Source organism: Neomonachus schauinslandi, chromosome 2 (assembly GCF_002201575.2).
Source record: "Neomonachus schauinslandi chromosome 2, ASM220157v2, whole genome shotgun sequence".
NCBI classification, from domain to species: Eukaryota; Metazoa; Chordata; class Mammalia; order Carnivora; family Phocidae; genus Neomonachus; species Neomonachus schauinslandi.
The window spans coordinates 64,670,203-64,696,606 of record NC_058404.1 but is presented as its reverse complement, the minus strand read 5'-3'; the positions used below and the strand labels follow the sequence as shown (position 1 = coordinate 64,696,606).

At 38.6% G+C, this 26,404-nt stretch overlaps 1 protein-coding gene across 2 annotated transcripts in view; it reads right to left on the bottom strand.

Annotated features, from left to right (window-relative positions):
* Window positions 1-26,404, bottom strand: part of MARCHF1 (membrane associated ring-CH-type finger 1) — a 315,590-nt gene that overhangs the window by 16,537 nt on the left and 272,649 nt on the right. The gene's annotated exons all lie outside the window — the stretch shown is intronic.

The window sequence follows — 26,404 nt, the reverse complement described above, 5'->3', positions numbered from 1 at the left end:
CAATCTGTGTTTTAACTAACCCTCAGGTGATTCTGATGCAAGGTAGATCTTGAGACGCACCTGCCTCATGACACTTGGCAGAGTTGTATGGTGACCTCCGTGAGTCTACCCTAGGAATAGCACTTGCCACTCCCTGTCATAAACTAATTAGTAGTCCAGGAAAGGGAAATCAACAGACCAGTTTGGTTACCTGGCTGTGATATAAATATTTCAAGCTGAATGAACAATTACAAAATCAGTGAATTTGTTTGAAATAAATTCAGTGTTAGCTCATTAATCACTAAACTATTCCATTTTTTTTTAAAGATTTTATTTATTTGACAGTGAGAGATACAGCGAGAGAGGGAACACAAGCAGGCGGAGTGGGAGAGGGAGAAGCAGGCACCCCGCGGAGCAGGGAGCCCGATGCGGGGCTCGATCCCAGGACCCTGGGATCATGACCCGAGCCGAAGGCAGACGCTTAACGACTGAGCCACCCAGGCGCCCCAAACTATCTCATTTTTAATTTTAATTTTCAAATTAGTGTTACGGCACATGAAAACATATTAAAATCTAATTTTCTTAGTTATAATTCAAATACTGTGGGAGAGAACCAAACAACAGACTCTTTACATTTATGAGGCATAACTCTTGAGCCCTTAATGGATCCCCGAGTTCACAGATATGCCTTGGTAAATCATTTCTCTCTTAAAAATGGATTGAAGAACCCTGGAAAAAAACTGTGACCTCTTCAGGGGTTTAGTGATATATATTTTTAAAGATTTTATTTATTTATTTGTCAGAGAGAGAGAGAGAGAGCACAAACAGGGGGAGCAGCAGGCAGAGGGAGAATCAGGCTCCCCGCTGAGCAAGGAGCCCGATGCGGGGCTCAATCCCAGGACCCTGGGATCATGACTGAACCAGGGGCAGATGCCCAACTGACTGAGCCACCCAGGCACCCCTCTTTTAGTGGTATTTACTATAAACCTGATGATAGATGGGAAACAAGACAACCAGAATGAGATGTGGAGGGTGAGTAGTTGGTTAAGCTCACTGATTAGTTAAGGGGCTCACTATCTGACAAAAGTCAGAAAGTGTCCATGATTCAAACTTGTCTCTCAACAGAATTACAAATAACCATGTACATGGATCTCCGGGTTTTCTTACAGAGAGCCCAAACCTCAAATGTTATATCCATAAATGTCCTGTGCGACTACTATAATCTCTTAAAATCATCCTTTCCCCCCCCATAGTTCCCTCTTCCACTTTGGGTCCACTGACATGAATGATTTCACATCTTTCGTGCATGGTCCCATTTGAAGGCGAGTTCTCTACTTTTGGTTGAGTGTAGCTCCTCTATGTCTCTTGACAACAGGACCAGAGGAGATGGTCTTGTACTGCAAGAGGGGTTAGGACCTATATCCAAAAAATCTGCAGGCACAAACAGTGATGAATGAACCATCCAAAACTCCAATCGAAATGCAAATACAGGATTAACAATTACCATGTTGCGATCATCGGAGCACATGTTGATTTATAGTTGGGGGAAACAGTCATGGATACCCAGGTTAGGTAAAGATAATACTGCAAGTAACTGGCAGTCTCTCTGAGAAATGGCTTCTACATTTTTCCCACAAAGAGGAGGAACACCTGGGAATCTGAAATCAGTGGCTATATCTTGCTACCGCTCAGTTTGTCTCCTTCAGTATTTAGAGTTACTGAATAATGGACATTGCCTGAACATGGAGGGGAATAAAAGTAAAAATTATTCAGTTCTAGGAATCTTTTAAAATTACAAGTAGTTTTCAGACTTGGCTGTCTAACAGAATCCTCTGGGGAGCTAATGCCCAATCTCTACACCCAGGCTCGGCTGAATCCAGCACTGAGGAATGAGCTAGGCAGTTTCAAAGTTTACCGTGTTTGGGATTCAAGGGGTACTTGTTAAAAAAAAACAGGGTTCTGGGTTCAAATTCTGACTCTACCACTAAGTGCTGTGTGATCTTGGGTGAGTTATTTTAATTCTCTGTCCTTCCATTTCCTTTCCTGTAAATCGTGATAAGAACAGTACCTACTTTACAGAGTCAAGTTGAAGTGAGTTAATGCATATAAGGGTGGAGCAGTATCATGTACTTAACAAGAATTCAATAAATGTTAGTGACTATCATAACTTGGAACTTGCAGCACCATATCCAATTACACTTCAATTGTCTTTACCTTTTAGATTAACGCATCATGTTGATAACATAGCCGAAGGATGAAGAACAGATGAGCTGGGATTTGTCCACACAGAATTAAGGCAGTCAAAGCCACCTATCCCCATCTATTTTCCAAGTACAAATAGGTTTTTTTTTTTTTTTTTTTTTTCCTGAATAGTGAATCTCATAGCAGGGAAATACAGTCTGTTTTTGTTAACTATTTGTACAAAGAAGGGTAAGTGGATAATTTACTCTGCATAAACTTGGTAGAATCATTCAAAAGGCTGCACAATGGTAGCTTCTTTTCTGTTAGGATTAAAAAAAATATATCACCAGCTGTGATATATGCATGCCCCAGTTAGTTTTCTTTCTTTTTGTTTGGAAATTCAATTCAAAATGTTATGTTAAGACTTCCCAAATAAATACTGTTCTGGGTGACAGTTTTCATAAAAGGCTGAAGGGACTCAAACAGTCCAGATAAATGGAAAGCATTAATGTGGGTGTATGGATTATAATTATGCTTTCCTGAGTAAAGGAGGACATGAGAGCCAGCCTGATAGGAAACATCCAGAAATACGCCCCAGGGCCTCTATTCTATCTTCGTGATTGCACAACCCAAAAGTTATCTGTGAATGGATAAGTGAAAGAAATAACTTATTGTCCTCAAAAGGTAATTAACTTGGGTTTCTATACAAGATGACTCTTAACATTTGCTTTTCAAAAACAAACATTTTTTGAGGCCAACCGATACAATAGTACTTTACTGAGAAGAGTTGGTATGACTTTACAGTATTTTGGAAGCAGCCTAGTTGAGTAGAAGAGTAGAGGTGTTCTATCAGGGCAAATCCAACTTAGCACAAAAATCTAAGCATCCCAGAAATACCATTTTAAAGCTCTAGGAGAAGGTGCACTTATTTAAAGCAATAGTAGTAAAAATAAATTGTATCAATATGATTGTCACATTAGTTTACAATGTGAGTAATAAGTTACTAAGAAACATGCTGATGCAGAGAGATGTAAATTACCAGATGAGAAACTGTCCAAATGCAAAGACACTAGTAGCACCAGAGGCCAAATGAACACAGAAAATGTTGGAAAGAACCAGGGGGAGCAGGGAGAGTTGGGGTAGGAGCAAGGGGTCCGAGTGGGAGGTGAGGAGCACAAAGTGCCAGTCAGGTCAAACAGGCAAGAAGCCACATGCTCAGAGAGGCTCTGGAATGAAGTCACTGAGAACACAGACTCTGGGGTTAGGCCAACCTGGATCAGAGCCACGGGCAGGAAGTCTCAACTGTCTGATGTGGGGCAAGTGACCTACCTCCTTAAGCTCCAGTTTCCTTGTGGGTAAAATGGGGATAATGATACTATTTCTTATACAGCGTATTTGTTAGAATTATAGAAGATAACATCCATACATAGTTAACATTTAGTAAACCCTCAAGTAAGCCAGGGGCCCATACTGCTCTTGGGCCCATTGTGGGCTCAAAAACATTACTAGTTTTTGAATTCCTTGAAATGTAACAAACTCAGTTCGCCTTCGTTCCCACCACTCTCTTTGGTATATACCCCGCTTACCTGACTCATTTATATTACCTGCTTGCTGCCTGTGAGCAACTGAATTTGTGATCCTTGGAGTACTAACATCAATAACCAGTTTTTCAGAGATAGGAGCCATGAGGTAAAAAAAACAGACATCCCGTGCTTTCAGAAACTTGGAAAGAGCTGAGGCTCTTAGGGGTGACTCAAGGGGTCTCAAGGGCCACTGAGTACTAAAAGATGCTCAGAGAGAACAGTCTGGAAGACCCAAGTTTTTGTACTGATGTGCTGGAAGGCATTTATAGAAAACTTGTATGTGAGAATATCAATACTACAGGTATAAATAGTCTAAAAAATTGTGGCCAGTAAATCCAAAGTTGCTAAAATATTTGAATAAAGCATATTAGATACATTACATTCAAACATATCAGGATTACAATGTTCTCTTTTTATAAAATGTATGTATATTACATATTAAATGTATATCTACAAATACAGGAATTTGATGTTATAGTAAACATTTTTTTCTTCTAAACCTTTTCCTGATCTCCCATTGTTTGCTTTCAAGTAGTTCACGAGAAATGAGATTTCCTTCAAGTTTTGAGCAAGACATTTGTAGTGTAAGAAAAAAAAAAATTGCTGAGTGAAATCATCCACTAGATGGTGCAATGATATCACATAGGAAGATGACTTGGGCAGGACAAAAAGAAAGAAATGGACAAGTAAGTCTATGTGGCACTCTCGCACATGGGCATTGGAGTTGATATGGTAACAGTTAAAATGGCAAATTCTGAGGCTCTGTCCCAGATCCATATGGGGGTACTTAGGAATCGGCATTCTTAATAATCACTCCAACTGATTTTTCTGTAGGCTGAAGATTGAAGGTTACTTTTCTGAGGGAAGAAAAATTTAGGGAAACATTTTAGAGAGAATTTGTAATTTCTAATATTTTTTCACAAGAGTGAAAATATTTCCACTTCCGTGCCACCACCCTTACCCCCCAAAAAACTCACCTAAGTCTGGATTGAGGAGTATCGTCACGTAAGAACACAAATTACATACAGACTTAATAGATGCACTTAAACAAAATTTACTTTAAAATATTCAACCAATACTCGGTTGTCTGCTTCCTCTTCAAGTTCATGGTGAAAAGTATCCTATGATACATTCAGGAAGAGATGCCAGTATATCACCGCTCCAGGCATGCTGAGCGGGCAGATCTATGGTGTTGGGTCCGTGGGGATAGTTTATTATGGGCTGTGACTTCATAATGAAAACAAAGGGAATGACTGGACCGCATTCCATAAAGTGGCCTCTTCCTCCTTGTCTACGGATTTCAAACCTTGCCTAGGACTCCTGGAATTGCCACTGCCATCTATTGAGGTTCTTCCCTAGAAGAAATAAACACATCCCAGAAATATACATTCCTCATGTTTATTTATTTTGTGTCTCCCTTCTTTCCTCCTCAGTGATTATACATAGGCCAGTGCTCTTTCTTTGTACCTAAAATGATCATAGCTTTGCATTCTAAGAGAAAGTACCCATGCACGAAGCAGAATCACAGAGATTGGGAATATTGGAAGTCTTTTAAGAAGACCCAATTTTAACCCCTCATTTTCTACGTGGAGAGACTGAGGCCCAGAGAACTGAACTGATTTGCCCAGAGTAATACTCTAAGTGTATGTAGTTTGTTTGTTTTCCAAGCTCTATTGAGTAGTGGATTTTTTCAATCAGGAGCTGATTACTGAAGCATCACAACGTTTCAGATATTTTCTAGGTGCGAGGAACAAGATAAGCCAAATTCCTGTTTTCACGAAGTTTACATCAGCGTCGTAATTGCGGAGCTTCGAGTATTAGAATGGGGCGCTGTATGATTGCCCATTGGACTTTGCTTTCATGAATGCGTCTATCCTTCTCCCAACTGTCTTCTCGCGCGCGCGCATGTGTGTGTGTGGGTGTGTGTGTGTGTGTGTGAATGTGTGTAGTTACCTTTCTAAAATATTCCTTTGGGTGGCAGCAAAGAAAAAGAGAGGTTTCTCCATGGAGTCTCCATTGTCCAATGTCAATTCTACTGACAACTCTCCTTGTCAATACTTATTTTTAGACAAAAAAAATTTTTTTCATCTTATTTCCAACCTGCTTTAAGAGTAGTGTCACATCTGAACGCTGTGGTATAATGTGACTGGGTTGAGTTCTTACTGTTGGTGGTGGTGTTTTACTCTCACATAAACATTTGAAATAAATCTGATAAATAAATATATTTTATTCTACTCCAGCTTAAATGGCAGACAGTGAAGCTTTAATCTCTAACTATTGATTCATATTTTAGATATAATAACACAAGGATAACACAAATAAAATCAGTTTTATCAGTACTTTGACATCAAGCATAATTAGTTGGCTCACTATATTACCTTTAAACTTGTTTTGGCATTTTAGAGACTGAGCCTTTGCTCAGTCCCAGCTTTGTCCCAAAACTGAAGCCTTTTTATTCAATAGTGGAGTTCTTTGGAGTTTCTAGGGGTATATAAGTTCCCTAAATTGTATGTAAAATGTTGCATTTACTTTTCCTGGGGAGAGGTTCATACTTCTCATTGAATTCTCAGAGAGGTCTGAGACACTTTCCGGATTAAGAGCCCTTGCTTTAAACTGCTCTCCCTTTAATTGATTTAATAGTAACATATCCACTTCTTACAAAATAAGGAAGCACCGGACCAGGGAAGGGGGGGAGGTACATATAATCTCCAGAGGCTAGAAATGAAACTTAGGGTTGGGGAACGTGACATGTTTGGAAAACAACCACAACTGGCCAATTTCCTCATTTGCAGCACTTAGAATGGATTCTAAATCTCAAATGCTGATTCTCAGCCTACTGGTGGTGGGAGACAATGAGCAACGCTTGTTCCTGTTTACGTGGGAATGTTCAATTGTTTCCATATTTTGCCGTATAAGAAAGACAACTGTGTCCCATCCTGCCATCCCCAAACCTTGTGTTCTTCCATTTAAGAAGAAGTTGCTTTCAACCAAGGAAAGCTTTTGGGTAGCCAAGCATTTTCTGTCAGTTTAGAGGACACCAAAAACAATTTGTTCTGGACCTCCCAGAGCCCTTGCCAAGAAATCTGTTTTGAGCAAGGATCCCTTACGTCTGGTTACTCTCTCTGTGGAATTTCTTGAGACACAAGCAATACTTGTTCACATTCTAGAACAGATTCCATTTTTCTTCCTAGACCTTAAGAGTGAAAAGTGAATACAAGAGGAATTCTTATTCAAAAGTTCTCATTTAATAGCCTGTCCTTTTTTCCTCCAGTCTCTTTGGAAGTCTAATAAAAATGGGGTTCTTGCTCCTCTCACCCAGGTCCTTCATTCCCAGTCATTAAAATTCTGATAAAACACCTTTTTCCACAGCAGATTCAGTTGTCAATTTCTCTAATGCCACTGAATCCCTGCAAAGGGTTAGGAATCAAATAGTAAGCCAATCTAATAGTATTCTACTAACTTGTCCTTATAAAAGACAAGAGGTGAAGGTCAGTTATCCACATTGAAAATGGAGCAGGAATGTTTAATATTCCCATTTAAACATCCCCCCCCCTTTTTAAACATCCCCTTTCTATTAAAGATCATAAAATGCTTCCAGTGCTTGAGCTGAGCATGACAAAAGGGAAAGAGGGGAAGGTGAACTTCAGGTTATGTGAAAATTTACAGGGTTCTGTAAATAGAGATTTGTCTGAGGAAACTGCAAAGACTCAGAGTGTGAGCAAGAGGTGAAAAGGCAAGCAGTGAGGTGGGGAGAGTGGGCAGGACCAGATGATGAAGAGCCTTGAGTATCAACCCAAAGCCAGGGAATCTGGAGCCCAAGATCGACATGGATTAATGTGTGGGGAAAAGTAGCAGATGTTCTTCCCAGATTTCCCTCATGGAATTTGTTCAAAAGAAATTTCATTGTGCCTAGTTGAAGTGAAAAGCAAGACCACAGGGACACAAATGTGGGCTGATCTCTTTGAGTGAGACACCAGACAGAGTTTGTCTGTCCTTCTGAGGAAATGGGGAGAAGGAGGAGTTAAGTTTGTTGGGTAGCTGAGAGGAGGTGGATGCCTCTGGCTTCATGATGAGATTGCTCACCTGCTGCTGGACTCACCAAATGGTGAGGTAAGTGAATTTGGGGACAAAATCCACAAAGTGACTGATCTTTGATTTATATGAACAGAGGTCGGATAGCCTGTATGGACAGAGTATATAGAAACAGAAAAGATGTTACAAGTGCTTGCAGAAAGCAGGTGCAAGATGTGGGTGGGCATTAAGGAGGGCACGTGTTGGGATGAGCTCTGGGTGTTAGACGCAACTGATGAATCATTGAACACTACATCAAAAACTAATGATATATGGTATGTTGGCTAACTGAACATAATAAAAAGATAAATACATTAATTTTAAAGAAGGATGTGGATTGTCCCAGGCCATGGATTTGAGGTGTGGTCCAAGTTTAAGCAATCTCCAAGGAGAAAGATAGGAAGGAGTTTAGGGTTTAAGGCTTACCAGGGTTTTTAAAGGCTGTTCTTATAACTAGATGGAGGGCAAACTGGAGAGAGGGTGACTTGACTAGTAGTTTCCGCTACTTGTTTTTCCCTCCAAGGGAGGGAAAGAACTGATGTCTTAACAGTGGGTCTTAGTAAATATAGCTTCTACTTTGGAGAACATTGATACTCTCAAGGGTAAACTCCCTTAACTTCCTGTCTTTAGACTAAAACCGTATTTATAACTGCATCACACCCTTCTTATTTCCTTTCCTCTTATTGAAGAAGAGGCCAAAATGTCCCTCTGCCGTCCAAACTAGTCATTCCCTGTGACTCTGGACCCTTTGGTTGTATCTTTTCATTTATTTTTAAATTCTCTCTCTCTATATGAAGCCCCCTTTCCTTTCACATAAACACTTGCATGTCTCTCACAGTTCTTGCTTTATATTAGCTCATTGCTTTTTTTAACTGCATGTTCATTATAGAAAACTGATAAAAGACAGAAAAGCAAATCAAATAAAATCATGAGTAATCTCATCTTCAATGTGTCTCTTTAATCTTTTCTTCTTTATGTGCATATGCAACATATGAGTATATAAACATTCAGACCATTTTAAAATGGAAATTTAATTCATATATATCTTTATTTCTTTGAAGCCCCAACAGAATGGAGGTGGAGAGATAAGGGGAGTGATTGATAATCAGGAAAGTTTGAAGGAAGTTTTCCTTTGTGCTAAGAAGAGGTCAAAGGATCGAGGGAGGAGGAAAAACATACCCATGTTGGGAGGCTGGATGAGAACAGGAGTCATCTACAAGCTGCTTTAGCAGGCAGAGAGGTCTCACTCTTCAGGGAGAATGTGTCTAACAGAGGACCACTTTGGGAGACATTGCTGACAAGATGGAATCCATGCAGGGTCTGAGTCACCTCTCTAAGACCATCCAGCCTTAACTTAAAAACCTCTGATTGTCGGCACTTGTGTTCTAGCCTATTATTCATCCCATCAGTGGAGCCCGGGAGGACAGGATTTTACCTCCATCCACTGCTTCAGCCATTGGCTACCAAAAAGGAGTGTCCTCTTCTGGGCCACAATGCTCTTCTCCCATCTGCAGAGCTGGGGCAGACACTCCCTTTTACAGTGTTCCAGAATATTTGCACATAGAGGAAGGGGGGTGGTCAGCCTTGGACATCTAGTGGAGTGGTAGTGGGAAGGCTTCTACCCTATAATTAGTTGGAAGAAGCAAGAATTGAACAACTGTGAGCCACCAAGCCCCAAACAGTGCTTTGTTGACACAATTTTAAAAAGTGACTTTGAGAGATAAGGGACATGTATACTGCACATATTTAAAGTGTAAAAGCTGATAATTTTTGACTTATACACCTGCGAGGCTATCACCCCAGGTGATATAAATATATGAAGAATATGAATGTATCTATCATTCCTCAAAGTTTCCTCTTATCCTTTTGTAATTTCTCCCACCCAACTCTTCCCCTGCACCTTCTCCAGGCAACTAGTGATAGGCATTTTTGTCTTTTGTCATAGATTAGCATGCATTTTCTAGAGTTTATTATAACAATATATGGTCTTTTTTTGTCTGGCCTTTTTCATTCAGCTTAATTATTTTGAAATTCACGCATTGTATCTTGTATCAATAGTCATTCCTTTTATTGCTGATAGCATTCCTATTGTATGGCCATACTACAATTTGTTTATTTGTTCACTTGATGAACATTTGTGCTGTGTCCAGTTTGGGGACTACTGAATGTGCAAGTCTTTGTAAGAACATACGTTTTTATTTCTATCAGATAAATACCTAGGGGTGAAATAGCTAGATTATATCATAGGCATATGTTTAACTATTTAAAATACTGCCAGACTTCTTCCCATAGTGGCTATACCATTTTATACTTCCTCCAGCAATGAGTGAGGGTTCCAGTTCCTCCGTAGCCTTCCCAACTTTTGGTATGATCAGCCTGTTTAATTTTAACCGTTCTAATAGGTGCATAGTGGTATCACTGTGGGTTTTAACTGGCATTTCTCTAATGACTAATGATGTTGAACATCTTTTATGTTTTCATTTGCCATCTGTGTAACTTTTTGGATGAAGTGTTTATTGAAATGCCTTGTCCATTTTAATTTGTTGGGTTGTTTGATTATTTTACTGTTGAGATTTCAGAGTTCTTTATACAAGTGAAACACAAGTCCCTTATCAGCTATATCATTTGGAAATATTTTTTCCCAATGTGTGGCTTGACCTTTCATTAACTTAACAATGACTTTGGAATAATAGATGTTTTTAATTTTGACAAAATCCAGGATACCAATTTGTTCATTTATGGATTTTTTTAGGGTCATATCTAAATATCTTTGCCTAACCCAAAGGCTTTCTCCTATGTTTTCTTCTAGAGGTGTTATTGTTTTAGGTTTCACATTTATAGGTTAAAGTTTGAGTTAATTTTAAATATAGAAGGAGACGTGGATAATATTTTTTTGCATTTATTAAAAAGGCCATGCTTTCCTTATTGAATCGCTTTTGCATCTTTGTTAAAACAATTATTTGAGTATATATGTGTGGGTCTGTTTCTGGACTCCATTCTGGTCCATTGATTTATTTGTCAGTCTCGATGAATATTACTACATTCTTTAATTCCTGTTGCTTTATAATATGTCTTTAAATTAGGTAGTGTTATTCCTTCAAATTTGTTCTTCTTAAAAATTGATTTAGCTATTCTAGTTCCTTTGCATTTCTATGTGAATTTTATATTTAGACAGCTTATTTTTTAAAAGCCTGCTGGGATTTTTTTAAAAATTGGGGTTGTGTTAAATCTGTAAGTCAATTTGGGGTGGGGGAGAATTGACCACAACATTGAGGCTCCCAATCTGTGAATACACTAGATCTCTCCGTTTATGTAGGTCTTTAATTTCTCTCGGCAGTGTTTTGTTGGTTTCAATGTACAGTCTTGTGCTTCTTTTATCAGATCTATCCCTAAGTATTTAATAATTTTAGTGCTATCAGAAATGTTGTTTTAAAACAATTTCTAATTTAAAAGTTTGTTATTAGTATATAGAAATAGATTTGATTTTTATATATTGATCTTGTGCCCTGTAATTTTGCTAAATTCACTTAGTAGTCTAATAGCTTTTTGGAAATTCCATCTGATTTTCTACATAGATAATTATGTCATCTGCGAACAAACACAGTTCTACTTAGTTGTTTCCAATTTGAATTTTTTTCCCTTGCTTTATTACCCTGGCTAGAACCTTCAGTACAATGTTGAATATGTTTCATTTTTAAATAAAAAAAGAAACATTATGCTAACATACTTCAGTGAAAAGTTTTTTAAATGTAACAGTACATCATGAATGTCACTGCCTTTCATTTTTCATGGTTGCATATATGTTATCACATAGCTCAACTGAAGTCTCTCCTACCAGCTCACCATTAGAAATTTTGGTTGTTTTGGGTGTAGTATCTAAATATTTTTGCCTATCCCAAAGTCATCCAAATTTTCTCCTATGATTTCTTCTGGAAGTATTACTGTTTGAAACCTCAAACAGTTTTGTTTGTTCACTGTTATAGCTAATACTGTGCCAAGAATTAATGTAGCAAAGTATTGTGCACATCCATGATTACTTCAGTAAGGCCAATTTTTAGAAATAAAATTTGATGGAGACATTGTATGACATATTTAAGACTTCTGGTACATGTCAAATTTGCCCTCTGGGAAAATTATCTCACTATGAGCATGTTTTAAATGCCAATATAAGAGGATAAAATTGATACTAGACTGTTCAAGTGTTCATATTTTGGATTGCTTGTAAGATGGAATAGTGTGTGTGTGTGTGTGTGTGTGTGTTTACTGACCATTTGCATTTCTTTTTGTATTGCTTTTTCCCATATTTTTTCCTATTGGTTGCTTATCTTTCTGATTTTTAAGAACCCTTATATGTTTATGTCCAGTGAAAAAAAAACACGTCCTTTGGTCCTCTGCTCCACCAAAAGCATTTTAGAAAGCATATTCTATCTTTCTCTGAATGTCAGCGCTTTCTTACCTTCTGTAAATTCTTCAACCCTCTGAAATGCAGCTGTTGAAAATGTTACTCCACTGAAATTTTTGGCTCACTCTGAGTGTTGTCTGCAGCACTTGACACTACCTGACTCTTCCACCTTCTTTTGAAGCCTTTGGCTTCAAGAGTGTCACCTTTCCCTGGTCTTTTGCCCCTTTCTGGCTGCTGTTGTCCAGCATTCTCTCTCGGCCTCTCTTACCCACTTGCTCCTACATCTTGGTCCCCAGGGCTCCGTCTTCATCCACGTTCTCATCACACCTCACTCTTCACTGACTCGTCTGAGTCTGAGGCTTCCATTACCAGGGATATCCTGATGACTTCCACCCACATTTCTTTCCAGATTCAGCCTCTCTCAGACTCACTCCTTTACCTGGCTGGCTCGTAGACATCTCAAGCTCATGTGTCCTCACTGTGTTTCTTATGTTATTTCCCCAAATTTTCTCATCTGCATGTGTATTCTTCCCTGGTTAATAATGAAACCCTTTACCCAATCACTCAAGGCAGAAAGCTGAGACCCATCATGGACTGTTTCCTACACCTTATCTCTCAGCGTCAGCTCTTGTAGCTCTGTAACCAAACCCTATCAAATACCTCCCTCTCCATCACCTCAGTACTGCTTTAATTGAGTCCATATGGTTTTCTAGCTTGCATGTTGTGCCTGGCTTACCTACCTGGGCAATTCATTCTCTACACATCGCTGCAGAGTGATCTTTCAAAAGTACTAATATATTAATTCATTATATAATACTCTTACTGTCTTCCCATGCCCTTCTGGATAAAGTTGAAATTCTTTAGCAAAGTATCTGATATAACCTGGCCCTTACTTTCTAAAGATGTTTTTTTTAATTTATTTGAGAGAGAGAGTGTGTGCAGGGGGAGGGGCAGAGGGAGAGAGAGAGTCCTGCTGAGTGCAGAGCCCGACAGGACACGACGAGGCTGGATCCCACAACCCCGAGATTGCAACCCGAGCTGAAACCCAGAGGTGGAGTTTCAACCAACTGAGCCACCCAGGCACCCCAACCTGGCTCTTGCTTTCTGTTTAACTTCGTCTAATATCTGTCTTAACAATAATATTAATAGCTTTACATTGTAAATTTAATTCTCAAAACCTCTCTATGATGGACATCCTATTATTATTTCCACTGTAGATGAGGATGGGAGGTTGGGAAACTTGCCAATGGTTATCCTTTTTTCTGGCAAAGCCAGCTGTTTTCAATTTGTGAATTATTCATCCTGTGTGCATTTATTTTTTTTTAAAGATTTTATTTATTTATTTGACAGAGACAGAGATAGTGAGAGCAGGAACACAAGCAGGGGGAGTGGGAGAGCGAGAAGCAGGCTTCCTGCCGGGCAGGGAGCCCGATGTGGGACTCGATCCCAGGACCCTGGGATCATGACCTGAGCCGAAGGCAGACGCTTAATGACTGAGCCACCCAGGCGCCCCATCCTGTGTGCATTTAAATGTACTGTTTTCTTGCATAAAATGTCCTCAACTGTTAATATCTCACAGTAAGACATCTAGTCACCACTCATTACCAATTTCAACTCCCTCCCTACCTGGGAAGCATTTCCTAACAATCCAGGCAGATATGATCACTCCCTAATTCAGACCACAGAGGCAGTCTGGGATAATGCTTAAAACCCCTGACTTGGGCATAACGTTGATTTAAGACTGAATCCCAGCTCTACTGGGTAGAATGGAGACCTTAGTTTCTTTAACCTCTCGAAGCCTGAGTTTTCTCACCTGTGACATTATGATAAGAACACCTATTTTGGGAGCCTTGGTAGCTTGGTTAAGCATCTGCCTTAGGCTCAGGTCATGATCTCAGGGTCCTGGGATCAAGCCCCAGGTCAGGCTCCATGCTCAGCCTGCTTCTCTCTCTCCCTCTGCCGCTCCCCCTGCTTGTGCTCTCTCTCTCTCTGTCAAATAAATAAATAAAATATTTTTAAAAAAAAGAAAAAAGAACACCTATTCCATGTTTCTCGGGAGGGTTAAATGAGGTTGGGTATACAGCAAAGCGTGCGGCACAGTGCTGGGCACCAGTAAGCAACCAGGAAATTCTGGTTGATTATTGTGGCCATTAATATAATGCATCTTAGTGTATAATTACTGTAAATGATATACACCTTTACCAAATTTACTTAGTGTTAACCCAAGATGAAAATTTTCCTAGGACCTCAGTAATCTGATAACCTATGTATTTGCTAACATATTTATATTTATATACTATAAATTATTTCATTCACCACATTTCTCTCTTTGCTTTGGCTGCTAATCTTTTTGGAAACAAACAAACTACTCTTCCCATCTGACTAGCTTACAGGACCCATGGTATGCATCTTCTTCATGTTTGCCTTATGATTTTACTTCACTCACTTCTTTTTCCTACAACCTCCTTAACCATTGGCTTTACTTTTTGGCATGTGTTTCTGCAAGCAGGCTAAAATCCTTTGTGCATTGTGATGGAGTGCTAATAATTTCTGAAGGATATAACAGGCGAGGGCTGAGCTAAGTAACCTAAAAGCCTTTGTAGATTGACATTTGAATGCCTCATCTGTCAAATCACAATAATGGAAAGAAAATAATGCCAATTCTTCAACAGTGGATATGATAATTTGTACTATTTTATATGAATAAAATTCTTTAGCTTATTGAAATAAGAATGGCAGCTGAAAGGAGCTGAGGTATGTTTTATCTAATAAACATGCAACATGAAAATGCTCTGAGCCATTAAGACCCATATAGAAACTTCATTTAAAGCCACATATTTTGTTCTGAAACCTTTGGGAATCATGAAATGAAACATGGCTACCTTTTATGCAATCAACTTTTGAATAAAAATGTAAGGGGCAGGAAGTCTTCTAAATGTTTGAAAACTAACTAGAAACCCAGGCCAATAGTACTGGATGAGTGACTAAGAATTACTTCCGATCACTATGTAAGTTCAATGTAGCCTGTGAGTAGTATTGTCAAGATTGGGTTAAAAACGAAGTCTTTAAATTTTTAAACCTCAGAAAGAATCCAATTTTCTTGTTAAGAGTGAACTAGCAAAAGGAGTAAAATGATCCTTACTATGCTTTCATTGGGATTTTCTTTTAAACCAACCACTCAAACAACCCAGATCTCTGAGGGGACACTGTCCTCCATGATGTCAGTCTCTGAGTTCCTGTGTGATGCTGTCCCAGCCTCTCAGAGAGTTGCGGATTTATCCCAATTACATGGAAGAACTTTCAAAACTGGGCCTTGACTCAACAGGGAACAAATATACAACAGGTGGGTGATAGTAACCTCAGAAAATACTTTGTCTTTTAGGTGATTTAATTTCACAAACCATGAAAAAGCTGTTGATTGCAATCAGTTTACATAGAAATTAGTCAAAATATGTCAACATTGATACTAGAGCTTCAAAAATGTCCTGCTTGCAGCAAACAACCTCACATGTCCTGGAAATGCAGAGAGAGAACATAAATGCTATGGGATTATTGTAACTTTAATGCTTTCATACACACATTATCCCTCAAGTCAAATTCTCCTACTATAATGAGACGATATCTTATAAAAAAGTAATAGCTTTGTGCATACAGGGGATGTGTTTGACCCTGTGTATTATAAAAGATGATTATGATTTAAGATTTGCAACATTGGAATGGTTTTCTAGAGGAGAAAAAACATGGAGTGTATTGCCTTGACAACATGGGTTAGTTGCATCAAGAAATCCATGGCAATGCAGGACCTTCTGGTATTTCAAGATTGCAAACCATCTACCAAATTATGTTAAAATAAAACTAATCTACTATCTAAGGCAGTGTTACCTGACCTATGGAATACCAGTTCTCACTTTTTATCATGAACCTCATTAGAAAACAGATGAAAAATCGAGGTGGACAAGACATTCAGTCAGAAGAGCAGGAAGAAAAAGCAGCAAGTGCAAGGTTCTATTCAAGAGTCTGCCCCCTCTCCTCTAGACCACCCCACCCGCAAGAGAAGTCCAGGAGTTCCTGCATATTCTCTGAAAGTCCATTCTGCTAAGAAAAAAAACTGTATCTTGCCCTGTTTCTGTTGACTTCCCCAGCAGTACCCCACAGAGCTTCTCCAGGAGGAATATCACCTGCCATATTGCATAGTCTTAAATAATGAGCATAATACAGATTACCACAACAAAGCTAGTTATTAGTTGAATAGAAGACAAAACCTGTTAACATATGTGCCCTTCAGTCCAATTATCTTGGCAGGGTTGAGGAAAGATTTATCTGTAAATCATCAGGCCTCCAAGACAAAGCCTGTTTTAAAAACTTACGTTATTGAACAAGCTTGTTTCCTCCCCCCTCCCCCAGAAAGCACCACTTTGTGGCACTGTTCTAAATACACAATTTTGATACTCTGCTTCTCAAAATCACCATAAGGCAATTTTGAATGAGGAGTTTGGATTTTCTTTTCATAAAGAGTTTTTGTTTAAAGGTAAGCAGAGCTATGCTTTTCTTTGGCTTCAACTGCAGTATACATTTCATTTTCAATAGAGTCTCAGGCTGTGATTCATCTGACATTACTAGAGATTGGCCCTGAGTGAAGGAGACACATCATGTGGCTAGGCTGCCCTTCCCTTTTGTGTTTCCCTGGCTTCCAGGGAATTGGGACCTGAGAGACACATATTAGGAGTGAAGGAACTGCCTCTGTGATAACTAAGTTGAGAAGCACTAGCCCAAGCTCCCATGACCTCGGATAGTGTGAATGGGTAGACAGGGACAGCTCCAACATATGCCAGGCCACAGAGCACAGTGCGCCACTGAGCATGAAGGCTAAGAACAAAGAAAGGTTTTGTTCCAAATGGTATGTATTTTCTTTCTCCAGGGTAATAGACAGGAAGCCTAATAGATAAGCCCATCACCTACATTAAAGGCCAAGGTTACTCGTGAGGCTCTATGTCTTTGGAGGCAAAACCCAACACTCCAAACCCATGAATAATTTAAAGGATGCCAAAGGATGCATGAACACGTTGCTTTTTATGTGTACCTCTAGAAGTGACAACTGTGTAGGCATAGCATCAACGGTGGCTCACCGACTAGATGTCAGGTAGAAAACTGGTCATATTGTTCGGGCAGTGTGCCAAAGACGTAGTCGTGGACAGCTTCCAATTCAATCCTAAACATTAGGCTTTCTCAGTCAAGATAAGAATGTCAGCAGATGAATGGATGAAGACTATGTGGTTCATATATACAATGGAATATTACTCAGCCACCAGAAAGAATGAACAGCCACCATTTGCATTGACATGGATGGAACTGGAGGGGATTATGCTAAGTGAACTAAGTCAAGCAGAGAAAGACAATTATCATATGGTTTCACTCCTATGTGGAATATAAGGAATAGCATGGAGGACCATAGGGGGAGGGAGGGAAAACTAAATGGGACGAAATCAGAGAAGAAGACAAACCAAGAGAGACCCTGGACTCCAGGAAACAAACTGAGGGTTGTGGAAGGGAGGGGGGTGGGGGGATGGTGTAACTGGGTGATGGGTATTAAGGAGGGCACATGTGATGGGCACTGGATATTATCGCAACTAATGAATCGTTGAACACTACATCAAAAATTAATGATGTACTATATGTTGGCTAATTGAACATAATAATAATAATAATAAAAGATAAGAATATCAAAATCCAAGCAAATACTAAGCCATAACTTGCCTTCTTAGGCAAGGCCTTTAACCTCATCAATTGACAAGGTAATCTACATAGCTTCCATGCAAACACTTATAGGATCACAGGAAAACAGGAATTTTACCCAAGAAGACAGAACTCATGTTTCTCCAATGACTTCAGTTCTCATAAGTGGGCCATCTGGCCTTTGATTAACTTGTGTGATCACACATAGGTCAGTCTCACATGAGGGCAATTTGGGTGACATATGTGAGTCTATCCTGTGGTCACATTGAAGAAAACCTCTCTATTTTAGAGAAGAAAGTAGACATATCTAAATAAAACCTGCAGTGGGTGAAAAGCAACAAGCATGACACAGAAGGAAATCTTCCATTCTGGTCCTTATTTTACACAAATGTGTAATTTTGAGTAAGATGCTTAATAATCTTTGGGTCTCGTGTTTTTTTTCCTTATAAAATAAAATGTTAGATTCGGTGGTTTCCAATCTTTCTTCTGTAGAGGCCAAAGATTTATTAGAGTTTCAGGAAATATCAGAGGTTAAAGGGGAATGAAGAACAGGAAGGATTCTGGGTCCCCCTTTTATTCCTTTTCTCACTGGTCTAATCGGAGTATTTTGGCTTTTACCTCTCTGTTATTTAGTCTTTTATTTAACATTTTAAAATAAATTTTTAATTTTGGAATAAGTATAGATTTATAGTTTCCCCTAATGTTCAAATCTTATATTACCATGATACATTTGTCAAACAAAGAAACCAATATTAGGTTCATTAATTTTAACTAAACTTCAGACTTTATTAGGATTTTACCAGTTTGCCCACTATTTCCTTTTAAATATTAGGTAGATACTGTTCCCTGATGAAAGTTCCGAGACTATCCTTCACAGAGTTTGGGAAATATGGGAGATGTAAAAGACAATCTAGTACCTACTTGAGGCTTTCTTTCTGATACCATCAGAATGATTTAAAGTTCTGAGTTAAGAACAATTTTCTCCTTATGTAAGTAAATGCTATGGGAAGCATGGTTCTAATTGGCATCACCTGGAAGCTTGTGGGGAATGCAAAATCTCATGGCCCACCTGAGGCCTACTGAATCATCAAAACTTGATTCATATTTTGAGATTATTTCCATAAATCTATAGGAAATGTTCATTTTAAAGAATTCATAGAAATTCATTTTATGACAGTCTCCTGTTCTACCCTTCTGCACCCTTCTTTACCATCATCTAGAGATGATGCACAAGATGCTGGGTGATACTTCTGATATTTACCTCTATCATTTTATGTAGTATGCTTCTGCTGCTATTGACAACTCATTGATATTACACATCATCTTTTGATCAGTTATTATTATCATTGATGATTTAATGCTAGCCAGAGCACTCCTCACTCACATTCATACTCTCAGGGTAACTGTATGACTATTTTGGATATATCAATTTAAGAAATTATAACTATGTAAAATGGTATTCATTTAGAAGTCAAGTATTACTGTAGAGGAGTGTTTTTCAAAGTGTCATCTGGAGACCCTTTCAAGGGACCTTTTCAGGTGTCAAAACTCTTTAATAATAATTCCTAAAGATTTGTGAATGGTGAGATTTCCCAGAAGGTACATGATGTATGGTCAACAGACTGAATGCAGAAGCAGATATGAGATTTCAGTTGTCTTCTATTAGGCCAGACATTTAAGAGATCTATAAAATGTAAACCAATGCAACTCTTCTCATTAAATATTTTTGTGCTTTGGAAAATATAATTTTTCATAAAAAATAGATCTGTCTTAACATGCAAATGTTTCTTGTTACTTTTAAATGATTTCATAAGTACATATATGAACATTTCTCACTTTCAATTTCTAATATGGTAAATATTGATAGATATAACCCACATAAACCAAAGCTATTTGGTGTCTTCAATAATTAGTAAGAGTGTAAAAGAATCTTGAGACCAAAATCTTGAGAATTGCTGCTCAGGAGTAATAATTCACTTAATCAATACATTTCTGTTGCATATTAAAGATAATTTCCTTTCAACTCTTTGCTTAAGATGTACCTACCTTATTTTTTTATATCCTTTATTGCATCTATCCAAAGCCTTTAATTTTATTTCTCAAGCAAATCAGATATCCTATCAATTGATTTTTTTTTTTTCCCGGGGACCTCTAACCCTGAGGCTTCTGTTTTATTCTCCATTCTGAGCTGGTCACTGTCTTGGTCTCCTTTTTTATTTTTTTTCCCTCCTGCTCTCCTCCTCTGCACTCTTCCCAGGGGTGATTGCTTTCAAATAGTTTAGAAATGTTTGGTGTACAACCTTTGTCCCGGAAGCTCCTTTGCTCCCTGCCCCCTGCTATGTTGCTTTCTTGTGCTTCTCCAATCCTCGTGTTTTTCCTGTATCAAGTCCCTTATTTTGTTCAAGCACTCCCTTGAAAAGTTTCCTAAGAGGGCATGGGATGTAAATTTTTAGAATCCTTGGATTGCCTGAAAATCTTTATTCTATTCCTAAGTTATATAGGTATACTTGGTTAGTACTAAAGTTGAATATTTCTTTAGAATATTCAAATTCTTACTGCACCATCTCCTAAGCATATATTGTTGAGAAGACCACCATAATTCTGATTGCATGGAATTCATCAGAAGCCCTTTGAAAGTTTCCAGAATTTACCATTTTTATTTATTCTTTATATCCTGAATTTTTACAGTAGCCTACCTGTAGCTAAGTCTTTATTCATTTGTGCCAGATGATCATGCCCTTCATTTTTCAGAAGCACACTTGTATTACTTCTTTGATAATTTTCTCTGCTTTGTTCTTTAAGTATCTGGGAATTTTCTTAACCAAATTCTAGACCACTTTTATTAAGACTTTGAAAAAAAAATGTTTTACTCCTTTTTTTGCCCTTTTATTTTAGTCTCTGAAATATTTGCTCAACTTGCTTTTTCTAGTATATCACTGAACGCTTTTTATTAGGTACTTCTAAGGGATTTCTTAAAATCTATTCTTTCATTTCTTCTAAATTGATGGGAGTTCGAAACATAAACATGCAATTTAAGCAATTAAGCTTTCTTTGTCAAGTTCTGATACCAATGCTATGGCAGTTTCCTGAAGAATACTAAAAAACTCATTCTTTCTCTCCCCACTGGAAGTCTTTAAGTATCACTTGGGTTGTATGTTACAAGTTTCAAGCCCTGACATCCTCTAATTTCCACAAAAATCTAAAATCTAAATCTTTTATGAAGGAGATAAATGATGGCCCATGAAGAGCTAGACCTGTTAATTTGTCATGACTTTGGTGGGGGTGTCTCTTTGTTTTTTTTAAAGATTTTATTTATTTATTTATTTATTTATTTATTTATTTATTTATTTATTTATAAATCAAGGAAGGTCCGTGATCCAAGTCCTGACCATCAGGATCACACCTTTAATGGGTAGACTCAAGTCAAAAGAGACCAAGTTTAGGGATTAATTTGTACACAAAATAATTCCCCCCACCCCCCACTCTTCTCACGGCCCCCATCTTCTGTCTTCCCCAGGTGAGGCATACAGTTGCACAAACTGGTCTATGGATGTCACAGGGAAGAGTGGTCTAAGGAAGACAGGGGTGCTTAGTATCCTTTTACCTCTTTCATATTTTTGAATTTCAAATAAAATTGCATTAAAAAAGGAGGAGAGGTCTACCACTTTATATAGCTTCAGAGACCAGTTGTAATCTCAAAAGATACTTTTAACTTGAAAATTCTGGGACCATAAAAAATACTGAGAAGTTGAAATTCAAGTCACTTAAAATTTACACATACGGGTAGTTAACCTGTATTCTCATCATGTTCCAGACACACTGCTAAGTGCTTTACATGTACTCTCTCGTCAGACCTCTGAACAACCATACAAGGGGGTCCATGCTTTTGTTATCTCCACTTTAGCCCAGGAGGAAACACAAGCATGGAGAAATTCAGTCACTTGCTACAATGACCACGATCAAGGACCCACACCCTGGCAGGCTGACTCCAGAGCTCAAGTTCTGAATCATCACACTAGTCAGAGGGGGTAAATGAAAATAACTGAACTATTGGATTACTTTGTGTAAGTCTTTAAAAGAAATATCTCAATGAGTCTATAAAAATAATTAATTACTATATCAGGTGTTTCTATGCAAACTGCTGCCCAGTAGACTGAATGCAACCCTTTAGGAGGTAAGCACAAAATAAATTTTGTTCAAATATGCCAGGCAAGGCTAATTATTTTAACATTTTTTTATGAACTCCTGAAAAGGTTTCAAGATGTTGATGTTTTTCCTGTCTTAATTCTGCTTACTTTATTAATTTGCTCAGCAAGTTCCCTCTAGATAAACTTGCAAATTTAAACCAGCACAACTCTTATCTGGATGACTATACATTTGAAATTACTGGACCACAAATTAATCAATGCATGAATGCCTAAAATAATTCAATGCTCCATAAATAGCTCGTTGAAAATGTGCATGCTACTCTCTTGTTGGCCTTAAAGTGAATTCAATCCTAAATACTGACTGAGGAAGATTGGAAAAATGAACTTGCTACAATGTTCATAATGGAGAACTGGGAAAGATAATATCACTTTGTAGGAATTCACCACTGACAAAGTACTTTCACTTATATCATTTAATTTCCCAGTAGAATCCTGAAAAGTTGGCAAAGAAGGTAGTATTGCCATCCTTCTACCTTCCATTTTTCCAATAGATCCCATTTCAGGACACAAGACTCACCGAAACCTGCAGAGCAACTTCACTGGGGGTCTGACTCCAGCTAGTCTGGATACCCAGTCTACGTCCTTTCTGCTGCACCATGTCATACTCTGCTGGGCAAATACTTGCGGAGATACATGGGCATTTCTATCCAGCAGAGATCATAAACTCTTAGCTTGTGAGCTGATTCTAGCCTTCAGATCAGTTTTCCTTTGCCTGAATGGTTTTCAAGTTTGAGTTAGTTACTGTTATTTTTAAAAATTAGAAGAGATATATTAATTCTGGAATTTGTGCTTCATCTGACAAAGTAGTCGATTTGGCCACAGGCCACGAGAGATGAGTAGTTACTACTCTATTTAGAGGAGGCACATCTATTCCAGAATGCCATAGTCTTCACTATGCCTCATCATATCCCCTGGACTGCATTATTTGTCACTTATCATCATAAAATCAGATTGCTTCAATCATTTATATAACCTGTTTCTTGATATAAATATCTGTGGGAATGAACAGCATTCCACAGACACTTGGTAATTTTTCTCAGCCAATGTGGACAGGGTTGTCTTTGTGCATCTTCCTAGCTCTGGTTCTTGACATTCGTGTGGCAACCTTTTCATCTTAATTTCCTTTATTAAATTGTTCCCCTGATGGAACAGTGAGACAGTTGTGAAATGAAGAATTTTTCACCTAGAAATAATTATCTCCTATACCATTTTTAAATCTCTTTCAAAATATTACAACTAACCCATTTTCAAACTCCCTGCCTTCATCCCTACCCCCACAAGATTGTATATTCTCTAAGATCCAAAATTTCACTTGTTCTTCACTATAATCTCAGTACCAGGGACAGTGACTGGCACTCAGTATATATCTGGTGACTGACTGAATGAAATGGGAGTAGTGAATCATAACTGGGCATTACTGGAACTTCTCCGTGTGGTCCTTCAGACACAGTTGACTGTTGGGATGATCTTATATATAAAGAGCCCAATAGGAGATTATCAGTGTCTTAAGAGATAAGTCACTTCCTAGCTGCTGAAAAGATCTGGCTCAAAAATTTGTTAGTGTTGTTTATTGATAAAATACTCCATTGAAATTTCAACTTCTGTATTAAACTAGCTCTGCATTTACAGAAACCCTAGCTTTTGAGAAAATATAATTATCTTTCTTAGACTCAACTAAGCTAAGTTGCTTAGACTTTGAATCAACTTGATTTTCTTTACTGTGCCAAGGAGAAGATGGCTTTCAGCCCAGTCTGCCTGCCTCTTTTCTTAGGGTCAGAAAACTTCCATGTGCGTCTCGGGGCTGCAGAACAGCTTTGCTGTCAAGAACTACTCAAATCTAATTTACTTTAGCCTTTAACCACCTGCTTACAACTCATAAGAAAAAACGAAGTGTGGCCCGGACCCTGACATCTAGCTTCTAGTCACCTTTCAGGATGCCTCCTCATCTTCAACTGTCCTCATACTCTCCTCTCCTCTCTTTGCTTCTTTCCTCCTTTCTCTTCCTTCTTCCTTTCTTCTCCCCCTCTCTCCCTTTAGTCATGCCTTTTAATGGTTTTCCTTTTTAAATATACAGTATATCTTGTTTTTCTCACCATGATTTGCTTTAAAGGGTAACAGGCAAGATTAAGAAAGCACATATGTTCCTTCTTTTAGGACGCAGACCTTGGACTTCTGTTTACTCAGCATGCTGTGCTATGCAACTGTTCGAGTAGAGAGTTAGTTAGGCTTTAAAACGGGGAGTCATGGCCAGCTATGAGGAAAGTTAGAGAACTCTTATGGCAGCATTCCAAAAACGAAGCCAACAAGAAGCTGGATCAAACCGGACAGGCTCAAGACAAAGCAGGCTGAGATGCTAAGCAAGTAAGGGAGAAAAGGCATGAAACCCCGCTCCCAAGAAATCTCCTCCCCAGGTAATAAATATTCCACGCCCTCATTAACATCTGTCAATAAAAGACAGAGATCCAAACCCCCAGTGCAGCTCTCCCTTGAGCTCACCCACCGTCACATCTCTAGAGCTTACTCTCACTTGAGTAAACTTTCCTACCTGTGCTGTTCAACTGTTTGTTGTGTGTCTGGTCTCTCCTGGAATTCCTTTTTTTTTTTTTTTAATAATTTTTTTTATTATGTTATGTTAGTCACCTTAGAGTACATCATTTGTTTTTGATGTAGTGCTCCATGATTCATTGTCTGTGTATAACGCCCAGTGCTCCATGCAGTACGTGCCCTCTTTAATACCCATCACCAGGCTAACCCATCCCCCCACCCCCCTCCCCTCTAGAACCCTCAGCTTGTTTCTCAGAGTCCATCGTCTCTCATGGTTCATCTCCCCCTCCAATTTCCCCCCCTCATTTTTCCCTTCCTTGTCCTAATGTCCTCCATGCTATTCCTTATGTACCACAAACAAGTGAAACTATATGATAATTGTCATTCTCTGTTTGACCTATTTCACTGAGCATAATCTTCTCCAGCAAAATCCTAGAGGAGAACATAGGCAGTAACCTCTTTGACATTGGCCACAGCAACTTCTTTCAAAACACGTCTCCAAAGGCAAGGGAAACAAAAGCAAAAATGAACTTTTGGGACTTCATCAAGAAAAAAAGCTTCTGCACAACAAAGGAAACAGTCAACAAAACAAAGAGACAACCCATGGAATGGGAGAAGATTTTTGCAAATGACACCACAAATAAAGGGCTGGTATCCAAGATCTATAAAGAACTTCTCAAACTCAACACCCTAAAAACAAATAATCAAGTCAAAAAATGGGCAGAAGGCATGAACAGACAATTCTCTAAAGAAGACATACAAATGGCTGACAGACATATGAAAAAATGTTCAATATCATTAGCCATCAGGGAAATTCAAATCAAAACCACATTGAGATACCAACTTACACCAGTTAGAATGGCAAAAATTGACAAGGCAAGATACAACAAATGTTGGAGAGGTTGTGGAGAAAGGGGAACCCTCTTACACTGTTGGTGGAATGCAAGCTGGTGCAGCCACTCTGGAAAACAGTATGGAGGTTCCTCAGAAAGTTAAAAATAGAGCTACCCTATGACCCAGCAATTGCACTACACGGTATTTACCCCGAAGACACAGATGTAGTGAAAAGAAGGGTCATATGCACCCCAATGTTCATAGCAGCAATGTCCACAATAGCCAAACTGTGGAAAGAGCCAAGATGCCATTCAACAGACGAATGGATAAAGAAGATGTGGTCCATATATACAATGGAATATTACTTAGCCTTCAGAGAGGATGAATACCCAACACTTGCATCTCCTGGAATTCTTTATGGTGATGAGACTAAGAGCTTCCAGGGACAATGCGGGGCAGGGCTGGCCTGGGCCTCAGGGCTTGGGGAGACAGTCTCCCCAGGCCACCAGGGAACACAACCTAAGCTACTGTGGCTGTGAAGAATTTTCTCTATGCCTGTTTTTCTTTTCCTTCTGAACACTTAAAATTCATTTGAATATAAGTTTTCTTTCTTTCTTTCCTTTTAAATAAGTGGATTGCTCACTTTGTTTTTCATGAAATCACAGAATTTTGAGTTAGAAGAAACTTCAAAGATAATCTCATCCAGTCCTTGTTCTACAGATGGCGAAACTGAGGCAAGTCTCAGAGGGATTAAGCTTCAGAACCAGAGTTAAAATCTGACCTTCTGACTCTTAGTCCAGCACTATTTTTTTCTTTTCTTTCTCTTTCTTTCTTTCTTTCTTTCTTTCTTTCTTTCTTTCTTTCTTTCT